The sequence below is a fragment of the Rhopalosiphum maidis genome, chromosome 2, assembly GCF_003676215.2.
Source record: "Rhopalosiphum maidis isolate BTI-1 chromosome 2, ASM367621v3, whole genome shotgun sequence".
Classification (NCBI taxonomy): Eukaryota; Metazoa; Arthropoda; class Insecta; order Hemiptera; family Aphididae; genus Rhopalosiphum; species Rhopalosiphum maidis.
In genome coordinates this window covers 34679297-34690716 of record NC_040878.1, presented here as the reverse complement: position 1 = coordinate 34690716, position 11420 = coordinate 34679297, and the positions used below count along the sequence as shown (strand labels likewise).

Below are 11420 nucleotides of genomic sequence, written 5' to 3'. Positions count from 1 at the left end.
GGAGTGCGCGCATCCCCCACGACTGGCGTTGGGGGGGGGGGCATTGTGAACAGGCCGGGTGGGGGTGGAAGTAAGCTAATGGGGAGTTTGGGCGGAAGAAAAGGAGGCGCCCCGAAACTCGGGTACTGGGTGAAAACTCGCCCACGGGAACCGCCGGATGTGGGTCACCCGGCGCTAGACGGTCCGCGGCGCCGCGGTGCACGTGGGCCAGCCGGGCGGAGCGTGAGCGTGTTAAGGCGCCCGCGCTCGCCGTCTCGGGGTTACGCCCATCGTGTGGGCCTCGACAAAAGTGCGCGACGACGGCGCGTCGGTCCGGTGACCGTAGTAACCGCCGGCACGCTGTTTGGACGGCACGCGGCCTGCGCCTTCACGACACGGCTGACGGTCAAACTCACGCGTTCGGAGAGCCATAGACTCGCAACACTGTAATACAAATATTATACTATTAACATAATAACAAAACCAGGTGAGCTTTACATATTTCTATAAATTATTATTGTTTTTTTTTTTTTATAAATTGTGTGGCAATATTTGAAGCTTCAACTTTTAGATGTCTTACCACTATACGAGTACGAACATGTTATGGGTATTCTGTACCGATTCCTTTTAGCAGTGTAAATTACGTGTGTATTTTATTCTATCGGTATACAAATCACGCTATGAATAACCAAAATCTAAAATTCTTAAGTTTCAAACATACACGACCATTATTTTTCTGATTAGTTCAACAATATTATATTATTAAAATATTTACGTATTTATTAAATATACTCATTATTTTACTTAAAAAATATATTATATTAAATATAATTTAACACCTAACCTATATTTTTTAATAAATAAATTCTTTACAATTTCTCTGCATCAAAATTCTATGCATTGTTTAAATTAGGTACAGTACTGAGTAATTACATTTAGTCGCCGGGTAGTTTTGAGCATCGTTATCGAAATAGTAGTATAGAACTTTGTATTCTCCGTACTAGAGTTGGTGGTATTTTTAGTATATTAAAATACCGGTTTAATTCAAACTTCTTAATTTATTTTCGCATCAGCCACTATAGGTATGTTTAAAATGTGAATTATGAATAACCTTTGAAATTGGATGCAGGTTCATGACGTTTATTTATAAAATTCTTTGATCCGTTTATTTTTTATTTTTTGTCTTGACCATGATTAATCGATATTATTAAACTTTTATTGTTATACATTGTAAATTTATATTTTATGCCATTAATTCAACAAATTTACTATGACTGATTTAGAAATGGTAGTATTGTATGGTACTCGTGTTATTAATGACAATGGAAAGTATTGTATAGTATAGTTAGTGACTATAATGTTTATGGTTTAATGGTAAAAATTGAATTATAAAAAACTTATAAAACTATATATGTGATTTTTTTTTTTAATTTGCCTTAATTCATTTCTACATAGTTATATTGTATAGTATATACATTAATTTCGTTTTTAAAAGTAAGATGTGTTACTAAAATCAGGAAATTGTATACTTATTTTTTTAATCATATCCAGAAAAATTAGTATTTTGTATAAAAAAAACTGATTTTTAAAATACATCGAATGGATTAAAACAAATTTTACTTTAAAATGATAAAAAATATTATAACACGTGTTCAGAAATATTTCGATTTTGAATATTTTTTATTTTATTTTTCGTAACCCAAGTATCGGTTATCTTATTAGCTTACTAACTATTTTATAGGGTACCTATTTAAAGATTTAGTTTTCAAATTGAGTGTAATATATAATCTCGTCATATCTTAATACAAGTTTGTGTATTTGCGAAAAGGCACACGCTGAAAACTCAGAATATTATTTTATAAGTCAAGAAAAATGTTTAAAACAAGTAGAAAAAATATTATATAATACACATAATATGTGCCTACTGATAGAATATGTTTATTTATGACTGCATAGTCTTAAATTACCTATAAATATCGTAGAAATATTAAGGTATTAAAATAAATATAACGACTGTAAACTTTAGTTGGACTTACTTTATATATCATTAAATTTAAATTACAAATCGGAAAATAAATTGCTAGTGTATCTGTTTTAAGAACAAATGTTTTAATAGAGTCACCGATATCATAGACTTTGAACGATCTAGGCTAAAGTTTAATATATACATTCAGTTATAATAAAATCGTGCAAATGGCATTTATATATTAATATATTACCTACTTGGATTGTATTGGTGTGAATGGAAATTCATAAACTATTAAAAATAAAGTACAACCCGTATACGCACTATGTTGTTTTACTCTGAAATATTCAAACACCAATTTTAAAATAAAAAAAATATAATATTATTTTATAAAAATTAAGATAGAAGAAACAGATTAAAAAAAATGTATAATACATTTAATGGTTTTAATAATATTAAAAACTACAGTTCGCTGTACACGGCTTAAAACTGTATATTGAATTTTATTTTGAATACTAAAATAGTGATAACACTTAGTTACAAAGTTAGGACATAAATACATTCATTTATAATCTATTAGTGGCTATTCAATTAATATTAATGGATGATAGTAGTTCAAATCAAGTCAAAATATTACTCTGTCTGTTAAAAATTTAGAAAATATCGTACCAAAGTAAAATTCTCCATAGTGGTTTTGTTTCTGATATACTCATATACTCCACTAACATAACCATGATGTTTACTTTTCAATAATGTCCTGAGCAAAACTAAAATCATACGTTAATTTTTAAATAACCTAACTTTAGTATTAATGTATCACCTAGAATTCTCACTATGTTAAACTAGTCCGTGAAGTTCTTAACAAATTGTTATCGCTATTATAAGAATGTATAAAATACTGTTATTATTATAACTACATAGATCATTGCATTTTTATTCAAATGTCAAATAACATATTATGTACTGTATAAAATTGAATTTAAAAAAAATTTGAAATCAGTTTTATTGTTTCAAAAACACTATTATGATTATATCATACAGATAACTCAATTCAAATTAATTTATAAGATATACTCATTAAAAACAAGTTGAATAACATTTTGAATTTTCAACAATTATTATTTTAAACATACATATTTTGTCAGAAGATCAAACAAGAAACGATTTTTTTCTAGATTGTCTTGACTTTTGTGGACAATTTTATAATACCACAATAAACTAAATTAAATAATGAATAACGATTGATATTTATTTAAAGCTATTAATTGTATTGCCTGACTGAACACGGGGAAAAAAATAATTATAAAATACGGCATTCATTATATCTTGATTTTAGTGATTTAGCTTTGTGGGCAAACTTGAGGGAGGCAATTCACTTGCGTCAGATTGGATTTAATGCTTTGTGAATTTTTGAGAGTTTCAGGTATACCTTCGCTCTCAATAATTAACAATTTTAAAATACAGCTCTTATTGTTATTATTGATGATAGGTACATAATGTTCATAAATTAGATTATATAATCAACATAAAAAAAATGTTTGTTCAGCACCAAATATTGGACTTGGTTTAGATTACTATCTAAACCTATCGCTAAAAACAAACAGACATTTTTGTCGAAAACGGTAAGATAGTCCTTTGGTCTATAAGACACAACTCAAACATTGCCTTTTTTATACATAAATATGACAATAATAATTATAATTCTAAATATTCTGATAATTCTTGAATACATTATCCATTTGTTATAAAAGTTAACTAGATAGCTGAATACATATCGTTGTTTTTAGTAGAAATTTCATTATTTAGCATTCGTATAAAATGTATGCAATGTTTATCTCTGTGGGTTTCTGTATTAAAAATAAATACTTAGATACATTTAAAAAATGTATTTATGGGTTTTTGTGATTTCACCTATGAACGTTAACTTTAAACGTTAACATTTTTTAAGTAAGTTAAATATTTCAAATAATTTAAATTTTGATTTTTGAATACCAAAACAATTTTTTTTTAAGCTTAACACTCAATGCACATTGACACTAGGCTGTGGTAATAAATAATATATAAAAGTTTTTACGTTCTCTACTTAATTATCCTATAGATTTCCATTTTATTTAGAATAAAGTTTAATATAAATTAAAAAAATTACTACTAAGCAACAATAAAACATATTTATACGAATCATTCCTGTCGATTTGGAGTTTTTTTTCTTGATTGTCTAAGATACTGCGCTTTTACTATCATATGGTTTAATCTGCATATGGTACAATAATATTACAACTACAGTCGTCGGTAAAGATGTTTGTCTGATGCTAGGAAAAATAATAACCCATGTCAACAAATTACCGTCACGTTAAAATCGGTTAGGATGAAAAAAACAGCACTGTTCCCTACAACAAAATGAATATGCGTATTTAACGGTTTGCGAATGCAAAGTAGAAACAGCATTTCTGAATACTTTTCAACGTTTGCTATAATATATAAATATGCTCTGTATTTTTCTTTTAAAAACAACTTCCTTCACTTTTGCGTAAAAATAATTGTGGGGGTTAATAGCACATGACAGGAATACGCTCGATATCCACGTAACCGATTGTCGGTCTCAATAGGTTGGTCAAAAAATATCCTTTTTAACCTCTTATATATCTATATATACTAAAGCTAAAAATAATGATCCCATTTCGTCTCTTAACTTCGCAAACCGTAAAATCCGGAAAAAGGAAGTATAAATCCCATGTTGTTTTATGTGAACGTCATTTTCCCGTGATTAGTATTATCCTTACAGGGTTTAGTCGTAATATTTTTAAGAACGCCTCATAAATCAAGATTAATTGTTTTAAACAGTTTAATGCGTTGTTCAATATTCTGGGAATGTTTACTACGTTTCTGAACTATCGTGATGCTTGTTTACGACGTGAAAATGTTCACGACTACAATTATTGAAAGATTGCATTAAAATGTTATGGCAGTTTATTGAATGACTTTTAGTTGGATACTATATAATAATTAAAAAGATAGTCGCAAGACAGTTTGTTTTGAAATAAAATCGCTAGTTATTTTTGACAATTACTATTTATATTAATGACGTGATTATATTAATGGCGTACAGCATTGATACAGCTGTAAAAAAATAGGCCATTTGAAAAGTAGACAGACAGCAATAATATCACATTTTCACTATCGCACGTACGAACGATGACACTATAACGTTGAATAATTGTATATATAATAATTATATATATATATATTATATAATTTATCCTCGCTGTAGTTAGATACTAATTATCAAGACGCTAAGTATAAATGATACATATGGCTTTGCATTAAATTTGCCAGTCGTTCTACGTGTAAAAAAAAAAACGGTAGATATGTTTAGAAAATATAATAACATTTAAAAAAAAAAATTATGGATTGTAATTTCCAACACAAAGTAGTGTATTTGGAATATTTGTATAAAATTGGAAACTATTACTTCACTTTACAGCTTATTATTTATAAACAAATTGTTTTTGACAGGTTGACATATTGTATTTACTAACAAATAAAATAAATATTATAATATTTAAATTTAACATAATACTATTATGATTTTTAACTCTTGAACTGATTGGACAAACCTATACTTTTTTTTCGTACAAAATTAAACTATAATATATAGTTATTTTCAAATATTTGCAATTTTTATATTTGAACAGTATTATAGACCGGTCAATTGCTTGGTAATTTTTTTTACCACATAATCAATAATTTATGTGTAATCGGTATATATTTTATTTAATTTTCTTTAGAACTAAATTAAATTAAACACGCATAAAATGTATATTAATATTTACATTATGTTTTAAAAAAATATTTTCATTTTTCAAAAGCATTACTACTTTTAATGTAAATGACATAGACAAACTAATACAGATTTAAATAAATAGAAAGAAAGTTTCCAATTAAGAATTTAAAAATATCAATGAATCTAGAAATAATCGAATAGGAAATAACAGTAAAAAATAAAAATATATGTCGTGCTGCAGTTTGCAATGTTTAATATTATATTAATTAATTAAAGTGTTCCATACGAAAACCATATTATATGGGAGACCACTTAAATATATTTACAGAAAAATACCAATCCCCTCCCCTTAAATACGTTTTCAAATATATTTTTTTTAAAAAAAATGTATATTACTTTATAGTCTCTTATCATCGTTACACCAGCATATTATACACACTATATAATATTTAATGGATTTATGGTCTATCATTAAAATGTTTTTACATTTAAAATGTTTAATTTGTATTTCTATATAGCTTATTATAGGTCTAGACTCTAGAATCCTACCCCGTTTTCTTATTCATAGATTCGCCGTAGCATAGTGTGTATTAAAAATACGACTACGTAGTGCAAAGTCAAAAATATTCTTTTGTGCCCTCTATTCAAATAATTCGATCGCATGTCTCCCGCGGGATTAGTATATGCAGTGATAACGAAGACGCATAAGTCCAATACTCGGCTGTTATTATATACATATATATTACGGTGGTGTACATATATGTATATAGCGTGTTCCGGAGTCTTAATGAAGGCGCTTTAATTGCTGATTTTTATCGGCGGGACAATCGCATAAACGGGCAAACGCCAACCCTTTCGCGTTTAATAAAACGCATCGCGGGCCAAAGGGAAGAACGGGTGAAAATAAAAAAAAAAACAAAATAAAGTCAACCCTTTTACCCGTACAACAACTACGACTGTATCGGTCGCGATGGTCTGTACCTACACAAACGCACGCACATATACATTGCTGCAGCGACGTTATTGCACTGCTGTGTAAATAATATACATATAGAAACACCACATAACGCAGGCGTTTCCAGACCATTTAACATGCGCGATATTCTAATTTTCACACGATACCGCCATTGTGGTTACAATTGTGCGGTAACAACAGTTAAAAACCGAGCAGCTGACAAAAGGCTTAGCGGCACTTTCGGCGCAACGATTCCCCCGTCCATCACGCAACTATCACATCGAATTTATTATACACATACCTAATCGTATCATAACATCTTTTTTTTTTTATTTAAGTAATCTGCAATCCATACAGTTTTATACAATGAGTAGGTTAGATAAGTGACAATAAATAATAAATAACAACGAATCTTAAGATGAGGGAAGTTACCCAGTGATAACACTCAGCCAATATAATTCAATATTACGACAGATATGACACTTTTATACAGATAATAAGTATTTGTGTATTTACTGCAGTTGTGCAGTTACATCGTGAACTAAGAAATATCTTCAAAATATAAAATATTACAAAAAAATTATTTTCAATTTTTAAATATGCAATGATTGGTTTGCGACAAGAGTATAACAGTGAAAAAATATTAAAACCAGAGGTTGTCAGCTCCGCCTTGTCCTCATCCTTAATAATTACTCAATACATATTTTTATTCTAAATGCGACCCGTGAGATTTTTAAAAAACAAAATAATACGTGGCTCGTTATTTATTTTGATTTAGACGTAATAGACGTAAGTACATGCATTTCTAATTCGTGGATCTGACCAATGGAATGGCGAAGAATATTCTTTTGGAGCGTGGCGTGAAGTTCCATCACCCTTGAAGGATAAAACTATCTCAGTCATTGCAGCAGTGCTTATATTCGAATAGTTATGAGGTACTATATATCACCACAGACAACAATATATATAATATAATATAATATACATATTTTGAGGAGTGAGGATCATCTAAAACATGCACTGCCATACGTAGTGTTCAATGTAATTCCGAAACAACACGGTAATATTATGGTAATAAACTGATACCTAATTTTTTGAATAAAGATCTATTCGTTTAATTCGCTTGTCTTTACATAATTATTTATACAACATAAAGTTCGAATATTTGCAGATGACCTAAAAAAAATACTAGTAAACATATTATAAATTTTTTTTTATAATAATAAATTTTATGTTAAATAAATAACATTTTTATCAAATTAAAAACTAAAATATTAGTTAAATATTTAGTTATTTTTAAGTTTGATACTTAAATGTAAATTGTAGGTTTATAAGAGATTGGTGTAAAAATTATGGTGTGAAATAAATTCCTAAGATAAGCACTGAAATCAATGAATTGTTTACCGGATCTTCTCCTCAACGCCACTTTGACCAACTAAAATGGCTCTGTCTAATTAAAAGGAAGTTTTATTAAATTTTAATCATTTTGGATTTAATAACGTCATATCATAATATACCGTCCATTATAATTTATAATATTATATATATTGTTATGCAAACGAAATGGATATATATCAAAATACTCGCAGTTAATGGTATGTATTATCGCAATAATATGAGTACCTAACCGGTAAATTAATGTCGATATTTACGGGCAGTGCACAAGTACCTATCGAATAATGTAAAGCATTGTTATAACATATTACTGTACGGCTGTGTCGATTTAATCGTCCGGGCCGTCGGCGAAATAAAAACAATAATGCACATAAACATTATAATATGTATAATATTAAATACATTCCTACCATTTTCGAGTATCAAAAATCGAGCGCATAACTGAACGGACGGGTGCGAGGATTATGGATTATTAATACTCCAATATACAATATAATATATACATTAAACACGCTGATAATGACTTGAAAACGTGACCCCTTCGACGCCAGCTCTCGAATACATCATAATAATAATAATATTTCAGGTACTACGGCAAGAGATTTAACAATGAAATGATAATAATAATATTTGATGCTGTAGGATTATACCGTATTTTGTGTTGCTTTTTCAACCCACTCGGCCGACAACAGCTGCCAATATAATATATAATACGCACCTACACCACTACCGTCTACCGCCATTCGTATAAAAACTAGAATTATTATATTGCGAGTGTGTATAGTATATATATATGCTTCACACACGATCGTGTACATCAATTCTCGATATAAACCCGAGCGTATCGGATATAAATGACCCACAGCTAGCACCCCTACGGTAATAAAGTATACGTATATTAATATGAAAACGAACAGCGCGCGCGTGTGAATGTATTATATCATATGATATCTACTATTTTAATATTAAATGGTTCGATGTGTTCGCCTTAAGCGGAACGTAATGTTATTATCATCAGTGGCGCATGATATGACGTATACAATATGTTATGGAGTGTCGAAAAATGATTTATTAAATACATAATTCACCTTTGTTTGTATTATATATTATATTTAATATTAAGTATCTGTAGTAAAACGTACAAGAATTTCACAGGAAGTAACTGAAAACCAACTGTACAATGTCTTATTTGTTCATCGTCATATTACATAATAATAGTTATGTAATATCTTAATACTCTTGCTGTAGTTGAAATGGTTCATATTTGGCCGAATTGATTCTAATTTGAAAAAATTATTTTATTGAGGTGATTTGGATTGGTTGCTATTTAAATTTGTGATGTATCTCAGTTGTAAGTTCCTGTTTTTAGCAATAAAATGACCAAGTTCCCAAGAACGCTCATTTACCTTCCTATTTTTCACGTATTTAGGACTGTCATCTTTAAAGTAATAATAATAATTAATTGACTGAATTTAAAGTTTATAAGGTTGTTGAAGTGATAATTTGAAACAAACTTTTTTCAAATATTTTAATTGTGTGAGTGTATCGAATTAACGTAGTCCGTCATATAGATTTTAAGTACCTACCTATGATTTACTATTACAAACAATTGTTTTATTTTATTAATATTAGTTTGGTAATAGTACTTAACAAAAATAGGAACCAATCAAGCTCACCTAACATTTTTAACCGAGAAACAATTCGGCCAGTGGTTTAGATTTTAGAAACCAAGAAATCAATTCAGCACAAGCCTTAATTCTAATTTACTAACATCTTCAACCAACAAACCCAATAATATTACATGATACATACGCCGTGAAAACCGTGAGGTAGTCACTGAATATTTTTGTTATCGCGTAATGTATTTTAGTAGTTCTTTTGCTCATATAAGTCAAAAGTGCACATGTTTTGTCAGAACGATATATGAAATATAATTTAATTCCAACAGCATGACCACAAAAAATATAAGATTAAAGCATGTTTGATTCATTGACTTTGATTCATACTCCATGTACGCGTTTTTTCAATGTGTCGACACCCGCCGCTTAATGTTTTCGTGCGCGATTCATTTGTATAGACTGTTCCCTTGGCAAAGAAACCATACTCGACGTCATTTCAATGGTCGTATTTTATTATTTTTGGTAGGGCTGGATTATAAAAGGGACGAAAAATAGCAAATAACCTATGTGGTCAAAAGAAAAAAATTCGCACGAATACGTTAAAAAGTTGTATATTAATATTCTAATCGGATATTATTTTATAAGGGATGATAGGATCCTGCTGTATACATTTTTAGTACAGAGATCTTCTATTCGAAGCTCGCCTTGTCTTTGTTTATAGTCTGTGGACACGTTTCGAGTAAAGTATATATTTTTTAATACGTTTTTAATTATTTAGTAGATGTTTTTAGTAGAAATGTGACCAGTAAATTTTTTTTAAAAAAATAGGTGATCCGCTGCCTAAAAAGGCTGAAGACCGCTATTTTAGTATGAAACGCTTATAGTTCTGATAGCCTTAATATTAAACTCTATTCATCGTCATACTTGCATGAACATCATAATCATATAATCATAATGTTACGAGTATTTACAATCTATGCAAAATGAAACGGAAATGTTCCTATATGATGTCTTCGCGGAATCTGAACATAGTCTGAATGTCGCGTTATCTACTTTAAATTGGCAGTGACCAAATGTATAAGAACCCCCGATGATATAATATAATTTCCACCAGTCTTTGGCGCGAAATTTGAATGACTCTGTAAAATAATATGTTTAACGGTGACTGGTGAGTGTAACACATCTGAAACGCGTGGTTAGGGTGCAGACTGCAATGGCACCCCAGACGAGTCGTATAAATCATTACTCACAATATGGAAATCGGACGGCCGCGTGCTTTCGAATGATATCATGTTTTGTAATAATAATATTATATTTACTGACGGCGTTGGTGGGTTATATTATATTAACCAGAGAATCGTCCGTTTTGTGCGTGTACACTGTACAGTGTTCTATTCGATGAGGGAGCATATTATGTTATAATTTATATAGTACTATGTCTATGTATAGTTGACCGCAACTCACGTGTTTAAATTGTAAATTACTAGTCGATCGATTATATTTTACTTTATGTCATACCAGTGTTTTTTTTTTCAGGCGCCTATCTAAGACTGCGCTCAAAAAAACCTACAGGAAAAAAATAATTTGCGTACAAATTAATCTAATACTTATTTGTATTACTTATTATAAGTTAGACATAATAACGTACCTATTATAATTTATAACTATTCGACTTTAATTCGACTATGGGTCGAATCATTTTTGTAGTGCCGCCCTATTATGAAG

General features: G+C 29.7%; 1 protein-coding gene across 2 annotated transcripts in view; it reads left to right on the top strand.

The window, feature by feature from the left end:
* The first annotated feature begins 330 nt into the window (after positions 1–330).
* Positions 331–11420, top strand: part of LOC113551813 (LIM domain transcription factor LMO4.2-like) — a 67381-nt gene continuing 56291 nt past the window's right edge. For both annotated transcript variants that reach the window (XM_026954315.1, XM_026954312.1), the window contains exon 1: positions 331–466. The gene's annotated coding sequence lies outside the window, so the exon portion shown is untranslated. The remainder of the gene's footprint in view (positions 467–11420) is intronic.